The 25,040-nt window shown below is 52.8% G+C and overlaps 1 protein-coding gene across 1 annotated transcript in view; it reads right to left on the bottom strand.

Moving 5' to 3' along the window:
* Positions 1–25,040, bottom strand: part of SNRPB (small nuclear ribonucleoprotein polypeptides B and B1) — a 55,756-nt gene that overhangs the window by 29,545 nt on the left and 1,171 nt on the right. The window lies entirely within an intron of this gene.

The raw sequence follows: 25,040 nt of genomic DNA, 5'->3' as shown, positions 1-25,040 counted from the left end.
GGGGGAGCTCAGGGGGTAGATGGGAGGAATTCTGGTTACTGCCAGCCTGGGGCTTTAAAGGGCTCATGTTCATCTGCAATTTCTGCAGTGGTAAATACATACAGTGGCCTCTGACTCTGATACTCCTGCTGCTGCACTGAGGCTCTCTTGGTTTTTCCTCATTGCTGGGGTATACAGGTTTTGATGTTCACAGCCTCGGATTTCTGCAGGATTTTTCTGGGAATTGCACTTTCCATTGTCCTCTTGCCATCACTGCCACAGTACACCTGCATCAGCCCCCTTCCTCACTGCCACATCACCCCCAGGAAGGCAAAGAGTGGGGGAGGCTTTGAGCAGAGAGGAGAGGGAAAGGCAGCTGGGCAAGAGACGTGTAGAAATGGCAGAAATCAAAGAATATGAATGGTTGGAGATCACCATCACAGCATGGTTCAGGTTGGAAGGGACATTGGAGTCATCTTGCTCAAGCAGAACCACCTGGAGCTGCTGCCCAGGAATGTGTCCTGATGGCTTTGAATATCTCCAAGGATGGAGACTCCACAACCTTTCTGAGCACCCTGTGCAAGTGTTTGATCCCCCCTGGGGGAAAAAGTGGTTCTTGGTGTTCAGGGGAAACCTCCTGTTTCAGTTTGTGCCCATTGCCTCCATCTCTGGGCACCACTGGACAGAGTCTGGCTTCATTCTCTTTCCACCCTCCCACCAGCTATTTATTGACATTGAAAAGTTTCCTCCCAGCCTTCTCCAGGCTGAGCAGTCCCAGCTCTGTCAGTCTTTCCCCAGAAGTGAGGGGCACCCAAGCCCTTCATAATCCTCATGGCCCTTTGGTGGACTCCAGCATGTCCATGTGTAGTGAGGAGCCCAGCTCTGGGCACAGCACTGCAGCTAAATAAAGGCAGGAGTCACCTCCCTTGACCTGCTGGCAATTCTTTACCTAAGGCACCCCAGGACATCACTCCCTTCTTTGTGGTAAGAGCACGCTGTTCACTCAGGTGAAGATGCAGGTGTGCAGCTAGAGGGCAAGAACCTGCCCAGTCTAACACCTCAAGAGGTTTGCTTGGGCAGAGAGCTGTCCTACAATACCTACAGTGGCATAAGTAGCCCTTCCATCTCATTTTGTGCTCTCCAGCCTTGCAGAGCTGTGTAATTGCTGTATCTATCAGTGCTCCTTGCATTAACAGGCAGTAATTGGCACCTGTGTTAAAGAGCCTGGTTTCAATTACTGCTGAATGCAGCTCAGACTCCAGAGCTGGGAGATTACATGGGGGAGGAGCTGTAGTGCTCACGTTTACACTCTCTTTTTCCACCAGGTGCTCCTCTTTCCCCAGGGATGAAGCTTTTTTCCATTTCTTGCTTGTGCCTTGAATCTGCAAAGCTGCCAGCAAAGGCTGCCTGGGAGGCGTGGGGCTGTGCCTCTCATGAGCACAGAGCTCGACTCTGTTCTTCCTCGTGTGGATGTTTCTCACAGAAGCCTCTACCACAAATCCTGCACGGAATGGGGGGGTTGCAAGGTGTGGCAGGAAATTAGTCTTTGTAGATGGTGGTGTTTCCCCAGCCCCATGCAGCAGCAATCCTGGGGGCTTTCCCATTCCCTGCCCTCAGCTACACATCTCTGGTTTCCAATGCATCAGCACTCCCCTGTGTGCTGGGCCCTGCCCCCTCCTGCTGCCATTCATCATTTCTAATCCAATAAATTACAGCACCGTAAAAATGCACAGGGAATTGTTTCCTGTGTTATAGAGCCATGAGCCCTTAAATTTCCATTTGTTTAGTGGTTGATGAATGGACAGTTGTGGCTGGTGCTGGAGCCACGTGGAGTGGTGGGAGAGCTCTGACTGCAGTCAGGGCTCAGCACCAGGGCCCCATCAGCTTGTGAGGCAGCTCCTGTCTGGGGCTCCCTTCCCAGCAAAACCCTTCAGGTCAAAACTGGGCCCAAGGGAGGGGTTGGAGAGGCTAAGTCAGAACACTCAGGCTTTGTTCCTACCCTGTGGTGGGAGTTTATCATGTCTGGGAGGGAGCTGCTCAATTGGATCCAGGGTAAAAAGTTGTGCTGTAGAAGCAGGACTGGGAGTCTCGGGCCCATCAGGTCCCTGAAGGACTGGTTCAGATGGGGGTAGGAGCCCTGATATCAGGAAATGGGGATAGATGGAGAATCTTGGCACAGTGTGAGAGGGCAGTGGAACAAGGAAGAGGACTGGGATGGCTGGTACAAATGCAGAGGTCTGGCTGCAGGCATGGGGAAGGGCTGTGCTGGCATCCAAAGAAGCTGTGGCTTCCCTGTGACAGAAGAAGTTCTGCCTGATGCTGGAAGTCATCATCCATGCTGCTGTTGTCTTTCTACTCTCCAGTAACCTGGAGGCTGCACCTGGACCACAGTGCTTAAACTGTGAAGATGGGGGACATGTGAGGGGCATGGCCACCACTGCATAGTTTGCTTCCCTTTTTCTCTAGGTGGCTATTTTCCTCCAAATGTGGTTTTAAGTCAGTCTTGCAGCACTTTGGACCTGTCTAATGGTTTTGACACTGGATGTAAACTTAGCTGTGTGACTCGTGCCGCAGCTGAGTCTGAGTCCTGCCTTAAGCAATAATAAATTCCTGATCTAAGCTGCTCTGCCTGCACTGCTGATGCATGTCATGTTCTCTTGCCTGTCTCTTCAGACTGCAGGCCACTGGGAAGAGCCTGGGAGAGGCTTCCAGCTCTGTGCTCCTGCTCCAGGGGTACAGCACAGCAGCCATTCCACTGCACTTGCATAAGTGGCAGGAGAAGGCACAGAAGGAGTTAAACAGTGCTGGAAAAATTGGTATTTAATCCATTGCTGTCCCTTCTAGCAAACCTAGATGGGAAAATGCCTCCCTGTTGGAAACAGTGCCTCTCAAAAATGGAAATGCAGGATGGCTGGGGATTAGGGTGCCTATCACTGGAAATGGGTTTCTTATCATCTCTCTGAGCTGAATTGGTGGGACAGCGTCTGAAAATTGAATTGCCTTCCCTGTTTTGGTCTCTGCCATTGCATCCCTCCTGTGCCCCAGCTTTGCACCCACCTTCCCAGCCTCTGGCCTGCCCTGTCCCCATGCTCAGCAGAGCAGGGGCTGCCTCTGAGGGGTCTGAGCTGTCCCAGCTGCAAGGTGGGCAGGGCTGGCTGCATCTGGGAACACTCATCCTTTGGATTCTCAAGGCCAGGAGGATGTAGTCCCTCTTTCCAAGCTTCCCTCTGACCTTGCAAGGGCAGTGGTGGCCTGGCAGAGCCTGGCTTTGGTCAGCATGAGGAAAGGTGTGAAATGATCAGAACACATCAGGCACTGCTGGAAATGAGAGCTGGGTCCAGGATGGATGAGGCAGAGATGAGGGAGCTGTAAGAGACCAAGGAGGGACCACGTTGAACACATCAGAGAAGGAATGAGAGTGATTTTAAGACTGTGGGCAGCCTGAGCCCTGGTCTGTGCTGTGCCAGGAGGAGGAATCTCTCCCACCAGCACTCAGGCTCTGTTCTGGGATGGCCAAGGAGGCTCTTTCTGTTCCTCACAGTCTCTGTAGCCACAAGACCCAGCCAGCTGTCCCCAGCTCTGTCCCCACAAAACCTCGGGGGCTCACTGCTCCTCTGGCCCATAATTGAGGCTGAAAGCTGATCAAACCCTTTCTCATGGTGCAAACTGCAGGCCCCAGCCCAGGTGTGTCCAGGTGTGCCAGCAATCATGTCCAGGCACAGTGCAGGGACTCCTTAAAAGGTCTTTTTTCCCAGTGTTTGGTTTGGGAATAATTATCTTTTACTGAGCTGTATTTTACCATAGGTTGCCAGTGCCTAATTTCATCCTAATGTCACAGTATGTTTTTTTTTTCTTTGAGGAATTTCCCATCCTCTGTTAGAATTAAATGTGAGCCATAGGCACAAGAGCTGCTGAGTGTCCACCTGTCTACGGCTTTTCAATTCACCAACCTGCAATCATGCTGCTCCAACACACAGTTGGTGCCCTTGATTCTTTGTCTGCCAGAACACATTGAGTTTGAAAGTAAAAATTATTTAGAACTAATTGGGGAATTTTTTTTATACTCTAGCAGAGGTACTGTCCGTAGTTAATGGAATCTGAAACAGATCTCTCTCTCAGAGCAGCCCCTCTGCATTGAGCTGGAACACATAAAGTAATGCTGGCTGTCAGGGCAAAGCACTGACCAAGGGCTGGCTCCTTTTGGGAGAAAAGGCTTTACTCAGGTTGCAGAGTCTTGCTGTCTGCCCTGAGGAAGAGGAGAAGTCCTCTCTTCTTGCTATGGTGCTCTTCTCACCCTCTGCTGAAGGACTGACTCAAATTGCTGACAAATACTGGAAAAAAGGTTACCTTTAATCATAAAAGTGCCTCCTTATATGCTGAGGGACAGCTGTGGTCAGGTGTAGCAGCATGAGAGGGGTGGGGAGCCTTTATCTCTGCAGCAGAGGAAAGGATGGCCAAAGGCTTTAAAGCTGTTTGAGGGCCCTGTTAGAGAGCTCATCCCTGGAGTGGAATGCAGGTTTGCTTGTTGATCCCTAGCAGCATCCACACCTGCATGGGAGAGCACACAGCTTTATTGTGTGTGACACAGGCTCAGCCTGCAGTGGTGGCCTGGAGAGGAGGGACAGGCGTGGGGGCAGAGCAGTGGCAGCCACAGCACAACCCTTAATGCAATTTTGCAAAGTTTCCTTGCTGCCAGCCCCACATGCACTGGAATGGGCTGCCCAGGGAAGTGGTGGAGTCACCATCCCTGGAAGATTTAAGAAGTGACTCAGTGTGGTTCAGTTGATGTGGTGGTTTTTGGTCAAAGGTTGGACTTGGTGATGTTGGAGGTTTTTTCCAACTTTATTCTATGATTCTGTACTTCTTCAAAGCCTGGGCTCTTCCCCAGGGAAAGGACCTGGGGCCTGGGGAATGAACCCATGGAGTTATCCCAGGTGTGTTTTGCAAGGGGGTTGTTTCCCCAGCTCTTGGTCCAGGTCCATCTCCCCTCAGTGGGGGCCAGCACAGAGCTCCCCCTGTGTCATCAGTCGATGTGAAGGGTCACAGGTGCCCTGTGGGGCCATCACTGACTCCTGGTCATGTGTGGTCATGTTTTTAAAAGTTTGTCCAAAGCAACTTACTATTTCATTTTGGGTTAAAACTGATAAATCAAGGTGACTTTGGGGAGAGAAATAATTCCTTTTGCAGGATTTGCATAATCCTGGCTGGTGATATGATAATGGTGTTTGTTAAAGACAGAACACAATGAATTAATACTGTTAAGTTGCTGCTGCAAAATGCAAAGCAGGTAATTTCCAGTGGGTGCAAGCAGGAGTGTGAGCACAGCAGGCTTGGCAGGGAAGCATCAAGCCCAGAAGGCTCCTTGCCACAGGTCCAGCCAGGGTCTGGCACAGAGTCTGCAACAGGTGCCCCTGCACTCTGCTTGGCCCTGGCCAAAGGTTGTGCTTGGCCTCCCCAGGGGAGGATTCCCTCTTTCAGTCCCTTTTCCCTCTGTCTCTGTGGGACTGGGACCTGCTTTGTCCCCTGGATCATTCTGGAGCAGCAGCCATGCAGGGGCACTCCCTGGTGCAGAAGGGACAAGGGAGCTGAGGGTGGCATGTCCTGCTGGTTCTGCAGGGCTCTCTGGGCACAGAGATGCCCTGGTAAGGAGATGGGCCCTGGCACTGGCCTTGATGCCATCTTGGCCACCCCCAGGAGGCTCTGGAGGCCGCTCATTCCTCCCACAGCAAAGATGAAGTGCCTGGGGTGGGTACAGCAGCCTGGGGACCTGCCAGCTCTGGCCTCAGCCCTCAGCTCCCACCTTGCTGAGCCAGGCTCAGCTGAGGGAATGGCACTGCAGGCTGAGGGAGGATGAAGAGCTGGGGTGAGGCTGAGGTGGAGGGAGGTGTTTAGGAAAGGTACCAGGGTGTCTCACTCATTCCCTGAGCTGGTGCTGCACTTCCAAAGCCATCCTTCCTGCCAGACCCCACTGGAATCCTAATGCACTGTTTATCTCTGCAGCTCCACAGCTCTGTGAGAGGGAGATGCTGTGCAGGAGCCAGAGCAGGATTTCAAGCTAATTGGATTCTGTGTCTCTGTGGCTTCCCGTGTAGGCAGGCGACTGGGATTAGTGCAGTGTTTCTGAGGAATGGGGGAGAGCAAGGATGACCTGCATAGGGATTTCCTCCTGCACAGCTCCTGCTGCTGCCTTCAAGAAAGGACTGAGCAGGAAAGGTTTTGAGCAGGCCATCTAGGTGGAAGAGCCCAAAGTAGCATGTCCCCACCATCCAAATCACTTCTGTTCTTCCTAAATCTTTGAGCAAGATGCAGTTCCCTTCCCAGGGAAGGAAACAGCTCAAATACCTCCTGAGCCTGAGCCAGCCTGACATGAGGTTGGTCTCTCTTGCCGACTCCTAGTCAGGGAACCAGAAAGGGAAATCAAAGAACCAGTGGTTCCTGTGCCCCACCAGCCACCTGCCTGGCTTTGTGTCCCTCTCCCTCCCCACTTCCATCCCCAGACCTGACTACTGCCAGGAGCAGCACGCATCTGAACCTGTCTTAACCCTGCTCTCTGTCCCTGGGAACCATTCCCCTTTATTCTGTCACTTCATACCCTTGTACAAAGTTCTCTGCATCCGTCTTAGAGCTCCTTTAAGCACTGGAAATGGCTCTAATGCTTCCTCAGAAATCTCTCTTGTCCAGACTGAACAACCTCAGCTCTCAGCCTGGTTCCAGAGCAGAGGTGCTCCAGCATCTCCCCGGCCACAGTTCTGTGGTAGGACTGGAGTATTTTCCTTGCTGTGCAGAGGAAGGGCAGAGGCCCAGGGCTGCCCAGGCTCTGGCTTTACAGGCAGTGTAGCAGAACAGTGAATGAACCCCTGTGTCAGCAGCTGAGCACCCCAAAAGCTGCTGGGTGTCCAGTGTCTCTGCTGTGCCAAGCGACAGCCCTTGGGCACCAGGACAATGGGATGGAGCCTTGACAGGGTGCCTGTCCCCACAGCACACACTGAGCCTTGCACAAAGCTGAGGGTGGAGAGAGGGCCTGAGGACTGTGAGAGCCAGGGAGGGGTCTCACAAGGAGATCTAGGATGTGGCTGCTTCCTGCCCTTTGCCACTTACTCCCCATGGCACCACCAAAACGCTGCCATCTCCCAAAAGCTTTTTGGCAATCCCTTTCTGGCAATGGAGCACCTCTGGGGCCCTGCTGGGTCAGGCACTGGTGCAGGAGGGTGCACCCAGTCTACAGTACCTGCTGGGCTCTGAATGCAGGGGTGGCAGGGACCTGCAGACCTGCTGCTGCAGCTCATGGTCTCTTCTCCCACATCCTCATTCAAATGTTAATTTTATGGACACCTTTATAAATCTTGTGGCTTTCCCCTGTCCACAAGCTACATGGATTTCATCTTGTTGAGAGGTGACACTCCTGGCCTTTGGTACCAGGCGATCAATTTAATATTCTGAGAGTAGTAAAAAACATGGGATCATATTAACTCATGATTACTCTGCTGCTCCTTCCTGTAACTCTTTCTGTGCCATCTGAAATGCCAGCATGATGAACAGGTGCCTCAGCTGCTGGCAGAGCCACAGGCACAGGACAGCAGCAGCCAGAGCCAGCCTCCTAGCTGGAACAGCTGCATGGTGTCCAAACTGTGAGCTGCTATTCTTGTACTTGCCAAGAAGACAGAGGTTTGTGCCTACCTCTTTGTTAGACCTGGCAGTCTTGAGAAACGCTTGGCTCTTACCTTTGAGGCCCTTCCATGTGTTCTGAGCAGGGGACACCTGCAAGTCTGCCAGCCACCCAGCACATTAACTCACCAGGCTGAAAGGAAAAGGCATCCCTCTGCTCACTGAGGCAGCCTTGCTGCTGGCCAGCCTGGAAAAACATGTTTGGGTCATTCCATCAATGTAAAGGTTAAATGTTTAACTGCAGCTATCGAAAACAAAGCAGCAGCAGCAACAACAACAGCAGCAGAGGAACTGGATGCCTTATCAATGCCTGGAATGAGGATCTGCACCTAGGCACCCAGCAGGTACCGTGCACTGAGGTCCTGTCTGAGCCCTGCCCTGTGCTGGGATTGTTCCCTCTCAGCACTTGGCAGAGCTGCCCAGAGGTGACAATGGCTCAGTCCCACTTCAGCCCAGCTGACAGCCTTGCAAAATGGATTTCTGGACTCTTATTTTTGCCTGGGAATTTTGAATAAGCACCCAATGTGCTCTCTCTGCTGATAAAGAGGGCTTCATTATGTTGTATCCTTACTTTCAGCCACTCAACCTCTGTGAGTATGCCAGTGAGAGTTACTTGAATACAGGTCCTTTGTTAAATAAGTATGGACCTGGAGGTGTCATTGTTTTCCTACCATGCACATCTCCTATTTCAATAAATCAGTATATTTCTCATATATTTAACTCTTGTTTTGCTTTATATTTTAGCACCATAGAGCAGGTTGTCATTTGGAAAATGTGGCTCACAGCTTTCATGGCTCCATTACAAGTTCCAATATGCACATTAGTAAAAGAAAAACTAAAACCTCATCATGGTACAATATATCCAAGGGTCCCCTAATGCCCTAATTCCCTTTTCCTGTCACATTTGTGGGCATGTCACAGCAACTGTCCTGCTGCCAGGTCCTTGTCTCTGGAGCCTGGGCTCACCCTTTGTAGTCATGTGCCTGGTGAATATGCAGAGTCCAAGGCAGACACCAGAGACAGGGGCAGAGGTCCTGCTCCATGTGTACTGCTCCCTGTGCTCTATCTCTCTCTGTGCCTGTTCTTGTCACCCTGTCTCCTCAGGACTGATGTTCTTCCAGCTCTTGCTGGCACAGTCACGCTGTGATGGGGCTCTTTGGGCTTGAGCTGTGATCCACTGCAATCCACAACCTGCTGGCTCCTCTGACAGCAGACTGATCCTTTGGGGGACTTTATCAAAAGGCTGGGTGGGAGCAGCTCTGTGACTCTGCTGGCTGCTGAACAGAGCTCTGGTGGGATGCCCTGGCCCCACAGCCCAGCACAGGCTGCAGCCAAATGAGGCTGCTCTGGGGTGCAGTGAGCACCCAGATCTTTGTTGGGCTGTCACCTGAGGAGCAGCAGCAGATGGATGTGGAAAGCCTTTAAATTCAGCACATGATCAATACTAAACTGATCTTCTGGAGTCTCTTATAAGATTACCCCAGCCTCATGCATCCAATTGCAAAAAAATCACTCAGCACACTAGGGAGATGTGAGAAACGCTGCAGCCCCCATTTAGGATGCATAGAGCCAGAGTAAGTGACTTCACAATTGTTTATTGCAGTAAATAATTCATCCACTTTACATCTGGGTTTGTTGCTACCCCCATGCCCCTGCCTCAGCTCCTTTCTCTCAATCCTAAAATTCCCATGCTGGGTCGTTTCTGTGGTCATGATCCCCAAGCACACACAAACAAACACAAATCTGTCTCAGTCCAAGTTTTCCTGAGTGCCACACAGGGGAGAGCAGTGCTGAGGGAGGGACAATGCTGGTTCACTGCTCGGCTCAGCCCACGCCCAGGCCAGGCTTTGCTGCCTTGGTCTCTGCCCCAGTTCTGCTTTCACACGGTGCCAGTGCACAGAACTGTTTGGAATACATTAACATTGCTAATAGTGTTTCTATACTAATTAATAATGACATTTGAACAAACTAACACAAATTATCATCTGGCCCGGTGTGGAGTGAGGGTTGCAGCTGAGACAGGGCAGTGGTGAAGGGGTAGGTCCTGCTCTGGAGAGAGACCTGCCTGGGGCAGGTCACCTCACCTGGCACCTGTCTGGCAGCCCTGGGCTTCCCCACACAGCCAGAGCCAGCAGGGACAGGGCACTGGGTGGGACCTGCTGTGGGGTTATGCAGCCTCTGGGCTGGGGTGCCTGCAGGGCTCTGCCCATCCTGATCACACACACGCCAGGGTGGATTCTGCTGGGCTTGCTGAGCCTGGCAGCTCCTATGTCAGTGCAAGAGTGTTTTGTTTTAGCTGCTAAAAACAGATTGATGAGAGTCCCTGCCATGGGATGAAGCTTTTTGAGTCCTGTCAACTGAGACAAGACTGTTATATACATCTCTGAAGCCCTTGGCAGAATGCTAGCTCCTGCTTCGGGATAGTTTTGTCAAAAAGACCAAGTACAAATTGGCACGTGTCTCTTTGAATTGAAAATTGTTGGAGTCTGGAAGATTGTTAGGAAGAGCACCACACCGGTGTGCTCAAGGCTACCCTGGAGACAGAACACAGGCTAGGAGAACACTTAGGACAGATTTTGCTCCTCCCTGTGGAAACCATCTTGAGTGTCTGTGCCTTGGAGGCCTGCACACACTGTCCTGGGAGTGCTCCCATTTGCACAGGTGGGTGCTGAGGCTCTGATCCCACCTCTGGTTCTGTCCACCCCTGATCACTGAGAAGGGCTGGAGAGCTGAGAACATGGTGGCAGTGGTCTGACATGAGCTTCAGGGATGGATCCTCCTGTACAGGCATTGCCCAGCCATCTCCACTGGCTCCTTTAACACTTCATCCAGCAAGGCAGCAGGTGACCTTTTGGAGCAAAATGATCCCAGCATCCATGTGGTATTTTGCATGCTGTCCCCTTGGGATCTGTAAGTAGAGCCAAATCAGTGTTATTCTCATCCACTGCTTTCAGAGGAGCCAGTGAGATTTTGCCATCTGGGATACAGTCCCTGCTCTGGGTGATTTATTTCTCCAGGACAGAATCCCTGAAACACCTCAGGGTCATTTCTTGATGTGGCCCCTTGGAGCTCTATGAAGGTCTGGATTTTGAGGGGCTGGAGCAGCTCAGGCATGAGGTGCTTTGCCAGTTTGTGATTCCTGCTGCTCCTTGTGCCAAAATCTGTCTGCAAAGGGGTTGTTACCCCTCCTCAAGGTGTCAGCCCCCAGTGCCTTGGGCATGCAGAGCATTACATCCCAGCAGCTCAGGTAGGCACATGCACACCATGGGTGATGTCCCCAGGACTGACCTCTAAGCTGTGCAAAGGGTTCTCCACCTGACCTTGGCCTGAGGTTGTCCATTATGTCCCATCAGGAATCCAGATTCCTACCCTGGAATTCCAACCAGGGTGGGGCGTGCAAGGAGGTGTGTGCACAGCCCTGCCACACCCCCACCTCTCTGCAGGCTGCCAGCAAGTGAAGGGGGATGGAGGAGCACAGGGTGGGTGCCCAGCATCTCTGCTGTCCCTGGGCCAGTCCCGGGAGCACTCTGGATACCCCTGCAGATGGCAGCTGGTGGCACCCAGCACCTCTGGAGCCATTCTTAGGGCTCTGAGCTTGTTGCCATTAAAGGTGTGTGCCTTGGCTCAAGCCCACGTGGCTCCCATGGGTTTTGGCAGGCTGTGCCCATGGGGCTGGTGCTGACAGTCCTCCTGTGCCAGCACACAGCAGCTGGGCCTGGGGCTGCACTCGGCCGCGTCAGGCTCAGCTGACAGGCCTGGTGTGAAACAAGATGAATGAGCTGAAGTTGGTGAAAATTATTCTAATTTATAATCTGCTGCTTTGTGGAGCTCCCCAATTAATTCTTTCTAGATACATAAGTAGGCCACATGTTTGCTTTGCCTCAAATGTAATAAACATTACACTCTGTCCCCTGCTTTTGGTGCTGGTTCCTGTCAGAGCATTAGTCCCTGTAGCTAATTCCTCACACCTGTCTCTGAGGCTCCTGGGACCTCAACTGAGCACAGGGCGGAAACGCCAGGCTCCAGGAAACTTGTGGCATGGAGAGATAAATTGCTGATCAAAGGGCTAGTGCACAGTGCCTGTGAATATTTAGTCATGGGCAAGGCAGGCCAGCCCGCTCGGGAGAGGGCTTTGCTCCAGACGGGGCAGCCAGGGCTGGGATCTGTGCAGCCCAAGGCCACAAAGAGTGGGGCCCATGGGGTGCAGGGTCTGTGGGGAGCTGCTCTTCACAGCTCTGCTGGGGTCTGTCACGGGGCTGCTGCTGCACCGAGGCACCAGCCCTGGGCAGGAACAGCAGCATCTCTGGCTGGTGCAGACGTGACCCCTGCACCCACCCTCGGGGAAGGGCACTGCTGCTCCTGCCCTCCCCGATGCTGCAGAGCAGGAGCTGAGCACAGCCATGGCTCTGGAGTCAGACCAGGAGCTGCAGCCTTGTTGCCCAGAAATCCTGGAAAAGCCAGGAAGAGGTGGGGAGGTTCCAGCAAGCAGGAACCAGTGGTTCCAGAATGTCCCTGGGACATTCGCAGCCCTGAAGTGCCAGGATGCCCAAGGACAGGATAAACCCAGGGTTTGGGCACTGCTGGCCCAGGCAGTGCCAGTCCTGCTGTCAGGGGCAAACAGAGGTGATGGGCAGTTCCTTGTTCCTTCTGGGCATGTAAAAATAGAACCAATCTTACAATGCCTTGCTGAACCCTGCCACCTCCTTCCCTACATGCAGGGGATGGAGGCTGATTCTGGATTTGCTGATAACAAGGGTGCAGAGAGATTTGCAGGAGCAAAAGCCAAGTGCTGGGTGTTGGGCTTTATTTTCTGTTTTGAGTGTCATGTGACTGATCACAGACATCACTCTCTGCCTTGATTTCTGCCTCCTCTCCTGGTACCATCATTGTGGTCTCTTCACCTACCTAACAAGTCAAGCCCATCTCACAGGTCCTGAGTGTGAAAATGGGTTGTAAAGCCCAGGTTTTATCATTGCCATCACATCCATCCTCCACCTAAATTCCAAGAATTGCCAGCACAGAGGCAGCAAGCTGTGATGCAGAAGCATGCACGAACTTTTGCTGAACTAGAAGTGAACCTGCTGTTTCTCCTGTTGCCAGTGGTTTCCATGGTCCCAGTGAATCTGGAGACTTTTCCCAAGGCTTCCTCTCCCTTCCACACACAGAAAACATCCCCCATCCTTGCTTGCTTTCCTCCAGCCTGCTCAGCACCCCGGCCTTGCTCTGGTGCTGTGATGTTTCCACAGGTGAAGCAGGGTAGAGCTGCTTGGCTTGCTGAGATGCCTTTGGTGGAGGGTGGATGAATTGGGGCTGGTGCCTGCTGGTGAAGGTGCCCACTTCCACCTGGCTTGATACAGAGATGGCTTCTTGCTTGCTGTGCAGAAAAGTGGAGGCAGATTACTTGGCATTCTGTTTGCACCATCTGCAGAAGAAAGAGAACTTTAAAATTAATTTTAGAACGTAGTTTAATAGTGGATTTCAGCACTGCTGCCACAAGCACTGTCTTGTTCTTGTCTCTTGCCTGGCTTTACCCCTCACATCCACAGCCTCTCTGCTGGCATCCAAGTGCCAGACAGCAGCTGCCTGGCCTTTAGCTCCTGTCCTGCCCTGAGTGGTCCAGAGTCAGCAACTCCATGCCCTTCAGTGAGTCTTGGGACAGGGACAAATTCCTTGAGCCCTGCCAGGGAAGAGGTGCTGGCTTTGCACTCTGAAACACACTTTACACCCCAGCACACAGTTCTGTGTGTGCCATAAGCACGAGGAGCCTGGCCCAGCCTCTGCCGAGTGTCTGAGAGCACAGGGGAAGCACTTCCCACCTACCCTGCACTGTGAGGGTGAACATTTGCTCTGCACTCCCTGGGGATGCTCCAGCAGCAGAAGCTGTGCTGGGGGCTCTTGCGGGCAGAGATGCCAGCCTGGCCTCAGAGCAGGTGACTCCCCCGTTTCTCGGAGTGCCAGACACAGGCACTCGTGTGCCCCGTGCAGGCCTGCCGGGGAGGGCAGCCAAGCAGCCGCTGTTATCAGCCTCGCACAGACCTTTCCCTCTGGCCGCTCTTCTGAGGAGCGATCCGCGCCCCTGCAGGTGCCGGCAGCACGGGAGGCGCAGCCAAGGCAGGAGGTGCAGCAGATCTGCTTGCAGGGTCTCCGGCTGCCTCCTCTGATCCAGGCTGCTGCAGCCCCTGCAGCCCCTGCAGAGCCTGTTCTCACCTCAGGTACGTGGAGCTGACAGGGAGTTCTGAGGTTTGAGTCGGCTCGGGCAGCTTGGGCTGTGCTGCAAAAGGCTGGAGACACAAAGCTCAGTCTGGGTCTGTGTCTGGGTGCAGGTCTGAGTCCAGAGCACAGAGGATGGAGAGCTGGTGTGCAGTGACAAGAGGATGCACAGGATCCTTGATCTCCAAAGCCACCAGTTCTCTCAGCTGATGTAAGGGCCAGTCCTGTCCGAGTCCTCCCCCAGCTCTTCTGAGGTCTGCCAGGCACTGAACACCCAAGGCAGGCATCTCCTGGCAGACATGGTCTGTGTCAGCTTTGATGCTTTTTGTCCTCCCCGCAGCCATTTGCAATGTGCCACTGGCAGCACATGGAGGTGAAGGGAGAGCTGCCACCAGCCTGGATGGAGCTCAGAATGAACACCTTCCCCGTGGTGTCATCAAGCTCTGTGTCTGCAGAGCCACTGAGGCTGAGCCAGGACATTGTCACCCCCCCCCCCCCGTGTCTCCCAAAGCAATCCCCCCAACTTCTGGGAAGGGCTGAGCTATGTGGGTGTCCACCACCCTGCTGTCAGACCCTCCTGCAGGGTGTGGGGCTTGGACTGGCTGTGCTGGGGAGGTTGAGCTGGGCTGCAGCCGTGCCACTGCCTGCAGACACCCTGCATGGCACAGGAAAGCAGCAATCCCTCGAGTGCCTGCAGCTTGCTCAGCCCCTGGCAGATGGGGAGGGGTGCTGGCTCCTGGGGAGCTGTGCCAGGACGTGTTTCCAGGCCTGAGATGGGAGTGTTTCTCCCTGATGGATGCAGTTTGTTTCAGAGGTGATGGAGCACTTGCTGCTGGAGCAGACCAAAGCTGGTGGGCAAAGGGGCAGCCAGGCTGGTGAAGCGAAACATTTTAAATGTTTTTCATTCCAGCTCTCCGCAGCCTGTGCCTTGCCAGGGGCTGCTCTCTGTTTTCAGTTAACATGGTAACTGCATCAGGACCAAGTAAACAAGCTTTCCAAGTATGCTGCAGGAGCCAAGGCAGCTCTGGGCATCTTGGACATGTCCCTGGGGACAGTGCTGCTGAGTGTTGCTGATGCTGTGACACAGCTGCTCCCACACCTTGACTGGGGATCCTCGACACCTTCTCTAGGGAGACTGAGCCAGGGGTCTGGCTGTGGAGAGGGAGAGGGCACCCCCCAAACACCTCATGGAGAGCAGGGCTCTGCTCTCAGTCTGGGCTGAACATTCCAGCAGGGTTCTGCATGTGTTTCCTGCTCTTTTCTCTTTTTTTTGTCTTCACCACAGACACAGGACAAAGCATCATGAGGAGGTAGAAGAGGTAACTGAGCACTCAGAACCACCAAGCCCTGTCTTTCATGGCACCCCACTACTCAGAAAGCTGCGAATGTTAGACCCTCAGCTTCCCTATCCTGGCCTGGCTCCTGTCCTGAATATATTTTTACATTTTGTGACTCTCAGAGGTTTTTAAATTTAATGGGTTCCTCTTTTTTCTTTCCTTCTTCTTACCACCTGAGCTGGATCCTCTCTGAGCTGCTGCCAGCTCCAGGGATTACAAGTGAATAATTTACGTCTGATGGCACGTTTGAAGTTTAAGAAAAGAAAATGGCAAGTGTAGCCTGCTCCTCATCCCTGCCCCAGAGCCATGGTGCAGGCTGCTGCTGCTTCTCCACAGGCAATTCCAAGGATTCCCTTAAGAGCCATATTCTGCACGTGGCATGGCCTGGCTCAGGCATGGCCATCCAGATCCTGGAGCTGAGGGGTCCCAGGGCACCACAGGAGCACCACTTTCACCCAGCTGCCCTTCCAGGCTTCTCTGTGCCTCGAGACAGCTCCCAGCAGCTGCCCAGGGATCTCTGTGTGTGCCATGGGCTGACCCCCCTGCCTGTGGGGTTCCCTGCCAAGCCAGGATGTCCTGGCAGCCCTGCAGCACTGGGAGGAGGGCAAGGGGCACTCGTGCCCTGCTGGGTGCTGGGGATACCTCGAGGGTCACCAGCCTGTTGTGTCCAGGAGCTGGAAGGAGGAAGGAGAGGCTCCCTCAGCTTTGCTGGGCGCAGCACACAGCTCTGCTTGTGGGGCCTGGGGCAGAGAATCCCCCCCACCCAGGGGCTGTGCTGCCACTGGTGGGCTCTGGGCTGGGCTTTTAGAATGCCCAAGCTCATTGCTGATCCTCAGAACTGGGGCCACAGGAAGATACTCCGGGAAATTATTTTTAACTCCCTGAGATTCTCTCTTCAGAGCTAAGTCACTTTTATCAGCGCTGGTTCAGCCCCAATGAAGGCAATCTTTCCTCATACATACACTTCTCTCTGCAAGGTGGCTCTGACAAAATTTAAATATGAACTTTAGTGGTTTCCAGGAGCTCTTGGAAGAACTAACAAGCGTATCACAGGGTCCAGCATTAAATCCTTCCCTGCTGGGATGCAGTAGAGAACGGAAACTGTCAGGCAGTTTGAGATCCACTTAGCAATTAGTGCAGATGAAAGAAGCACTAACGCGAAAGCCCCGGTCTCTGTGCTGCTGGTGGGAGGAGGAGAGGAACGTGTGAGAGAAACATAACAAAATGCGACTGTGTATCCCACAAAACAATGAATCATTTTAACATTTCCAATCCTTTTCAAGCAAGCAGAAACAGTCGATCAATATGTGACAGAATTAAAGACCCGCAGTAAAACCTTGGAGCTGAGGATCTGTGAGAATTGTGAACACAGACTAATCTGTGAAATTCTGCATATGGCAATAGCACACCAGGAAAGACCAGCATATGCACAAGAGCCAGGAGCTGCAACAGTAGAAGTCTGCTGGGCAAGAAGGCTCCTCTACCCACCCAGAGGAACGCCCACTGCAGGGGAGAAATCATCACTGGCAACGGATATGCAGCAGCTACAGAAAGCAGGAGTATTTCCCAGAAAACTCAAAGTTACAACAAACGTGGCCCTAAGCCATACCCTTGTAAAAGCCTGCGAAAATGTGATTCAGAATGTGTATTCATAAAAGCTGCAGCCATAGCTATGGCTCTGGAGGATTTGGGGCCAGTAAGAGCATCTCACAGCCTTTGCACTCTGAAGTGGTGAAAACAGCCAAAAGATGCCATTCCATGAGTGTGCCACAGCTAACTTCAGGAAAATGACAATTCCAAGGTGGGTTAGTGGGACAGTATGCCTGGAAAAAGGAAAGGCAGGCACACCACAGCTAAAGAGGTTGTATGTTTAGTTATGTGCTCAGGGGATATGATGGGCTGTGTTTGAATCTATTCTAAAGATATCTATACTGGACCATTTGAAATGTAGTAGGGAAGACACAAGTACACAGTTTAAAAATACTAATATTTTTAGAAAGTTAGGATCATTCTTTGAATCCTGGTGATTGAGTGAGCATAGCAGCCCCATATGATGCACTCACAACATCTTTGGCAGGTGCAGGTCCCTGCAGGAAAGTGTAACTTTAAACTCGGTGCAGTGGGACTGCCACAGGATGAGGGAAGCCAGGGAACTGACTGCATGTGCACATATATTGCCAGTTAATTTAACAGTGATGGTGGCTGAGCAGGATTTGAGTCAGAGGGAACAGGGCATGATGAAAGATAAGCAGAGCTGGGGCTGATGCTGCACCTCCTAGACGTAGGCACTGAACCAACACCCTTGGGTACAGGAGGGCTTTGCTAGTCCTTCCCAGCACATTCTAGTGGTCTTCCCAGCCCAGACTGCATATCCTTCACAGTACTGGGCTCAGCACTGCTCTACTCCAGTGCTCACATCACTCTTGCTTTCTGGGATGTGAGTCCAAAGACCATCCTAGTAACAGAAATAAAAAAACCTGGTTTCCAGCTTACAGCCTCTCCACTGCTTTTTGCAGCCAGACTGTGACTTTCACTGCACCACAATTCTCCTGTCATTATTGCAGGAAGATTTCAATTGCTTTGAACCCCACTTTTCTTTGCCCTTGGGTGACCTCGGGGCTACAGAAGAGTGTGTGTGAGAGAGAATGTGTGTGTGTGTGTGCCTGCATGTGTGTGGACTAGGGAGAGAAGGACAAAGGGAGGCTGTGTCGTGGTCCTCTTGCCATGGTTATCCTGGCCCTAAGATTTCCATCTAGCTGAGATCCTTGGATGCAGCCCAGACTTGATGGCACCAACCTCTGCCTTTCCTCATTTTCTTTGCCCTTTTTTAAATTGCATATCTAGGGCACAGCTTCAGTTATCCACTCTCTTGAAATGCCTACATGTGAGCTGTGCTTCTAGATGTAAGTCTTGGGAGCAAACAACTTGGAATAAGTCCCTGTGCCACTGAAGGGAGGGCACTTTGTGAACACATCCCACAGCAGGGGCAATTCATCTGCCTGCCCATTAGCAGAGCCAAGTACTTGTCACTGGGCTTTCTTCAGTCTGAGCCTGGACCAGTAAAGCAAATGTTGAATGACTGCCACAAATAACTGCCCCTACTACCAATTTTTATAGGCAGAGTGGCAGCTTTTCACGCTGGGCACAACAAGCAGTGGAGATGAAAGCTCAAAGCCAAATAGACATCACAGGGCCGGTACAGATGTGATTTATTAAAGAAATATCTGGATTGCAGAGGAAGCAGAAAGGTGCATCTTGAAAGGAACCTTTAACGCCTATGAGTGAAAAGGAACAAGGGCTGGGAAGCAAGGGAAGCTGCCAGGGGCAAAAGCTAATGGGCCTGGTCCCAGGGTGTGCTGTCAGCAGGGGACATGTGGCTGGGAGCCAAAGGGTAAGCTGTACTGCTTCATCTGTAGCCATAAAAGCAAGAGCTGAGTAAAAGGGCTGCCCAAGCTGAGATGAGAGGCAAGACAGTGCTGCTGGGGAAGACAATAACCCCAGGCTTCCACAGAGGACTGACATTCTTTACTCTGGCTTGTGAAGAGAAACCAATAACCACACACCCGTGTCAGCAGGGCACATTGCATTCTGCACCCTCCCAGGGACTCCAGCTCCCACTGGATCCCACCAGACCCAGTGCCTGAGCTGCCAAGTTCTGACCAGACTCCCCATCCGTCCCTCCTTTCCCAGTGTGCCAGCACAGCTGCTCCAGGCTGGCTCCAAGCCTTGGGTCCCCCAAAGAGGCCTGTCCTGTGCAAGGACAAGTGTCCAGCTCCCAGCAGCTGACCAGGCCCTTCCAGCTGACCATGCTCAGGCTGAGGTACTTGTGTGGGGGGCCTTAGACCTTCCCTATCCCACGCTGTAGCCCCCCACTGCCCAGCCTGTCCTCCCATGCCAGTGCACGGCAGGGACAGTGCCAGCAGATGCTGTCCCCAGCCCTGGAGCCACTCTGAGCAGCAGAATCTGCTGCATTAGGTCGATTTCAAGAGCCCCTCCAGGTCAGTTAGCAATTACCTGCACCAGATACACTCCTGGAAAGGAGCTTCTGATCTCTTCAATGCACTCGTTTTCCTCTTTCAATTTCAAATTCGCCTCACTGGAAATAGGCACTTCAGCCTCTTTTACAGACCATGGTAAATTAGGATTTCGTCCAGTTCTGTTGGTTTTGCTGATATAGATGTTTTCCTGAGCAGAGGCGACGCCATGGCCAATCCGAGGTGTGTCCAGAGCCCTCCTGCTCAGCCACTTGCAGCTGAGCCTGCGGGTGATGTCATGGTGCTGAGTGTCCCTGCACAGACCACTGGCCCTTGCATGTGCTGAGCAGCCTCTCCTGGGATGGGCACCCTGGTTCCAAAATTTCTGTTATCAGTTCAGACTGGTGCCCCATGCTGCTGAGACATGGCCAGTGAGGAATACCCTCCCTTGAAATGTCAGCTGAAGGGCAGGTTTCCACCTGCATACTCCAGGCTTGTCCTGGAAGGGAAGGGACTGGAAAGAAGAAAATCCGTGGTCTTTGCATCTGTCCTTATCTTTGTGCTGAAACCTGACTGCCATCCACTTGTCACAGAGACATTTTTCACAGTGACATCCTTCTTGCTGAGCTCTTCCAGCACTGCACTGGTCACAGTGTGGGAATGCTCCAGCTGGTTCATCCTGCTGCTCAGCTGAGGGAGAACATCTCCTGCCTGTGCCCGAGGACATGCTCCCCGGGGAGGGGAGGCTCAGTGCAATCCTGCAGCTGGTGCATCTGCAGCAGTCTCTGGGGCCAGTGTGCAGCCATCCCCTCGTGTCCCCTCACAGGCTCAGCTCAGGCACCAGGGCCAGCTGGCTGCAAGCAGGCACAGGTTGCTGGGAGGGGGTCTGGCAGTTTTCTGCTTGCCTCGTCAAAAAGCGCCCAGAGCCCAAAGAGGTCATGCAGCGCCCTCTCCCAAAACTGGGGTTCAGTGCTCAGAGGCAGAAGCAATTTTACATAAAGTTCAATTAAATATTTGCTTTATAATTGCGAAACAAATTATTCATAAAGGCATTGGAATCTAATCACAAGGCTGACACCGTGGAGTCTGCAAATGACACAGTACTCAGAGAGAATAAAGATGGGGGGAGCTGCCAGGCTGTGGTGACAGGCAGTGCCTGAATCTGTGGGGCAGTGGGAAAGCTCCCAGAAAAAGACCCACAGCAGCACAGAAGAACCCCAGCCAGTCAGGGCCGTTTGGCTGGCTGAGTAAATAGGGTGGCACGTGAGAAATGGCTCTGGGCAAGAGTTTGGGGCGTTGGGCTCAGGTGTGCCCAGCAAACAGGGCAGTGCTGGGCTGTGTCCCTCCCAACCGTGTTTTGTCACCTCCATCTTCGTGTGGACATGCTCTGTGTTGTGTTACAGAGTGTCCCCAGTTCTGCAGGAGTCGTGAGAGCACAGGACTGCTGCCTTCAGCTCATGCCCCTATCTCCAGCAGGAATCATGGTGCTGGACCTTGCAAGGGGTGCAGAACCTCTCCCACAGCCATGGACTATAAAGAGAGTCATGTAGTACAACCTGTCTGTAGGGTCCATCCTAAACCATCCTAAACTGCAGCAGCATCCAGGTAAAGGCAGGAGGCAACCTGAGCATGCAACAGGGCGTCCCACATTGCAGAGAGAGGCAGTGTGAGACAAGGGTGAGCAGCTGGCGAGAGGTAGCTGGAAAGCACAATGGGAGCAAATGTGACCTCCCAGGGACCCTCTGCAGGGAGTGTGTCAGGGGGACTTGCTCCATTTTCATGTCATCCTGAGCTGCAGCTCTGTGAGCCAAGCCCTCTCTGCGAGTCCTGACACCCAGCGTTCAGCTTCTTTCAGGGTAAATTCTGGAGGGCAGCAGGCTGACTCCTGCCCCCAGGAAGAGCGAGGCTGCTGGGACCGGGCTGTGTGCATCTCTGTTGTTCTGCTGAGACGAGGTGGGGTGTGGTCAGGGAATGAACACAGCTCTGCCGGGCAGGTGCTGAGCCCAGCAGCCGCTGCAGCCAGGGCTTGCTTTGCCTAACAAGTGCCCATCCATGCCAGACCCTGGCCCTGCTGTCATTCTGGGCACTGGGCAGCAGGCTGCCCTTGTCCTGCCAGGGAGAAGCCCTGCAGGGCACCCAGTGTTAGGAAAGCTCTGACTGGCAGGGGAGCTGGATCCTGGACAGAGCTGGACTGGAGATGGATTGCCTGCCTGCCAAATGTGGACATTAGACAGGGAGTTAGATTAATGGGAGATGGCTCTGCCAACAGAGAGGTGAGTCACAAAGCTTGTCCTGTGCTGAATCTGTTTCTCCAATAGGGAAGGAGTAGGAGGATTTAGCAAGATTAATCTCTCATAGAGTTGTGAGAATAGCCAAGATTCATGGGCTTCTCAGCAACAAATTTCCAAGTAAGCAGACAGCACTTGGGCTTGCTCCATGTGACACAGCACAGATTTGTACTGGTAACTCTGGAGTTTCCTGCCACTTACCAATCACAGGTAAGATTGACCATGCTCCTGTGCTCACACGTGAGCCCTGCAAAGCACAGGCTGCACAGAAGCACCAAGCAAAGTGGCTTGAAAGCATCAATTTCCTGAATTTCCCTGAAGTGGTCTGCAGCTGCTATACCCAAAACAAACAATGTAGGACCTTGCACAGAACACAAGAAGGAGCTAAGAAAGAACTCCTTTTGGCAGCTGAGAGGAGCTGGTGACACATCAGCTGGGAGAGTTTGCCAGGTCTCTGCCATCTTTGCCTGAAGGAAGAATAGGAGCAGGGTTGGACAAGAGCCAGAGCACCTTTCCTGGTGTGACCAGCACTTCCCTCTGGACAGCAGTTTGTGATATAGCACTGACACACCTGGGAGGATCTGTCAGAGATGGGGAAGGGACAGCACGTTGTTCACATCTACTTTTTGGCAGCTCTCAGGCACCCCTGTGTCTACCCCTCCAGAACTGAAGTCTCCAGGAAGGAGGATGAGGCCAGGAAAATGAAATCTTGGTAAGTGGGTTTTATATTGTGGTAAATGGGTTTTATGTTGTGTTTTAAGGAGCTGTGGAGAGAAAAATCTCAGTGCTAGTGAAACAGAGAGATTTTTTTGGAAAAGGAAGATTTCCATTCCATGTTGGGAGTCCTGTTTCTTTCTGATATTTCTTTAGTTGTTCATGTCATGGCTCTTCAGTCTGAGCAGTTTTACAAATGTGTTGTGGAGATGAAAGCACCAGGGAAAGCTGCTCAGGATCAAGTTGGAAAAGCTTTTAACTTTCAACTCCTTACAGACAAAGGCACAGAGAGGAAGGGGGGAAGTGCAAAGACTGGGAAAAGGAAGAGGAAGAAGCAAAAAGAGATAAGGAGAATAGATGAGTTAAAGGGACAGAGCAGAGAAGACAAATCACAACAAGAAAAGGAACAAGGCACCAGCAGAAAGAAAGGGAGAGATAGGGAGAGAACAAACAAAGGGGCCTGGAGCTCAATGAGATGGGGAGAGTATAACAGAGTAAGGGAACAGTGCTGCAGGTAGAGAAGAGCTAAAAAATACAAAAGAGCTATTTAAACTCTGGGGTAAAGCAGTGATGAGAATAAGAGGAAAAGAGAAGCCAGATGAGGAGTAAATTCTCATGGAGATAAAGGGGATGGCAGCAAAGTCTAAGGATAACCTGTCCATCCTTCAGTCACTGCAAATACAAGACATGATATTAAAGTGACATGTCAGCTTCTCAGAGGGGCTGAGACATAGCTGTGGAGGCTGCATCCAGTGTTCACAGGGAGCCACAGGAGTGGCCATGTCACGAGTGGTCCTTAGTTCTCCTGCTTTGCATCCTCCATCATTCCTTCCCTGTGGTGGCTCCTGGCTGTGTGACCTGGGCATCCTCTGAAGCACCACAGATTTCAGGTGCCATGGAAGGACTGACAGAAAGTGCCTTGTTATGTCCTTCTCCAGGGGTCGTCTGGGAGCTGGGTGGGACAGGCAATGCATGGCAGCAGCAAGATGGCATGGAATATGGGAAGGGACCGCTTGGAAGGGACCTTTAAAGGTCATCTAGTCCAACCCACGTGTGATAAACAGGGATTTCTTCAACTAGATCAGGCATGGAGCTGCTGTGCCACAGGGGAGAGGGCAATGGTAGGAGAGACAAATCTTCTGTGTCTTCAGAACGAGGGGGTCTTAGCAAAAACAGGCTGGAAAGGAGCACCATGACTACAGACAAATGCTGGCACCATCTCCTCCCAGTACCACCCCAGCCTGTTGCATGGTCCCACCTGCACGGTGCGAGGTGGCCTCTTGGCTGTCTCAGGAACAGGATCTGGGTGTTCCCAGTGCCAGTGTCATAGTTGGCACAAGAGCCTTGCAGCTGTCCCAGGGCTAGATTTGCATTGAGCACACGGTCTCTGTTTGCAGACTGTGTTGGCAGTGGAGCAGCTGTGCTCCAGGCTTTGCTCCTTTCCCTACAAGAGCATCAGGCTCAAGTGGGATCTACTTTGGCAGCAGTGCTTGCAGCTGGGAGGTCTCTCAGCCTCATGCTGGGATTGAGGATATTTCTAGATGTTTCTGTGTCTGAAGTGGCTGATATGGAGCATTTCCTAGGATGTCTTCAGAACTCCTTGCCTTTTGAGGGTGGGAGTCATGCAGCAGTAGGATGGTGGGAAGACTTCTGCCAAGGTGGGAAATAAAGCTGCCAGAGCCTGCTGCTGGATCTGGATCCTGCTCATCTTTTGGTCCTGGAAAGGAAGAGCCACTCCTCCTGGATCCATGCTGTGGTTATAAGCCTCTCTTTAGCTTTCCACCCACCTGTTCCTCACCTTCAGGGTACCTGCCTAAACAAGAAGCACCAGATCCAGGTAGTTTGGGTATAACCTGCTACTGGGTTACTACTGTTTCCTGACCACATTGGCCAAGCAGAGGATCTGTTGGCCTTGTACACAAGGTGCTGTACAAATGGAACAACACAGCATTCCCTCCTCTGGTGTTCTCTCACGTTCCTTTCAGGGCCAAATTCCAAGGCCAAATAACAGAGAATGCTGTAAGATGTGAGTCTCTGGGCAGTGGAGACTAGAAAATGTCCTACTGGAGTCTGTTTCTCTGAGCTGTGACTAAAACCTGATTTGCCAGAGCAGATTTATCTGTCCCCAAATACAATATTGCAGTCTCACCAGCCTTGAGCTTCTTCCCTGCTTCCATCTTCCACTGGCCCTGATCATGCCCAGAGTGGTCTGTACACCCAGCATCCTGCTGCTGCTGTGTGAAAACAAGCTTTGTTGCCACTTCTGCCCCAGGACAGTGCCCACCATGCTTTGAGATAGACTCTGGAGAAGGCACCAAAGAGCTGAGGTGGGTGCTGAGGATGCCAACAGCCATGGCCACCCTGGTGCACAGCAGGAGGGGGTCTGACAGCCCCAGCCTCAGCCCTAGAGGTGCCCAGAGCCCCTGACAGAGCTCCTGCCATGATGCCACTGGGCCATCACTGTCTGGTACCATTCAAAGGCAGTGGAGGCATGGGCTGGGATCTCTGTCCCTGACCTGTCTGATGCCCTGGCACCCCGGCTCAGTCCTGTGCTCCATGCACAGAATCAGTTCCCAGCACCGGGCACTGCAGGGTTGGCGGTGACCCGGGGGTGGCCAGGTCTGCCCCTGCCCCTGCCCGCGCCCTGCCCCCGCCCCCGGGGCGGCCGGCAAGGCACTGGGGCGAGGGGAGGATGCGGGCGCCCGGGGCGGGGGCACCGCGGGGTGGGGAGGGATCCGAGCTGCGGGCAGAGCCTGGCCGGCCCGCCGGGGGCCGCTGCCCCGGGCCGGGCGGGATCCCCAGGGCGGGTCCCCAGGGGAGGCCCCGGGGCCGGTCCGGGGCGCGGAGCCGGCGCTGCATTCTCAGAGTCTCCA

This window comes from Prinia subflava, chromosome 8 (genome assembly GCF_021018805.1).
Source record: "Prinia subflava isolate CZ2003 ecotype Zambia chromosome 8, Cam_Psub_1.2, whole genome shotgun sequence".
In the NCBI taxonomy this organism is placed as follows: Eukaryota; Metazoa; Chordata; class Aves; order Passeriformes; family Cisticolidae; genus Prinia; species Prinia subflava.
This window is presented reverse-complemented; position numbering and strand designations above follow the sequence as displayed.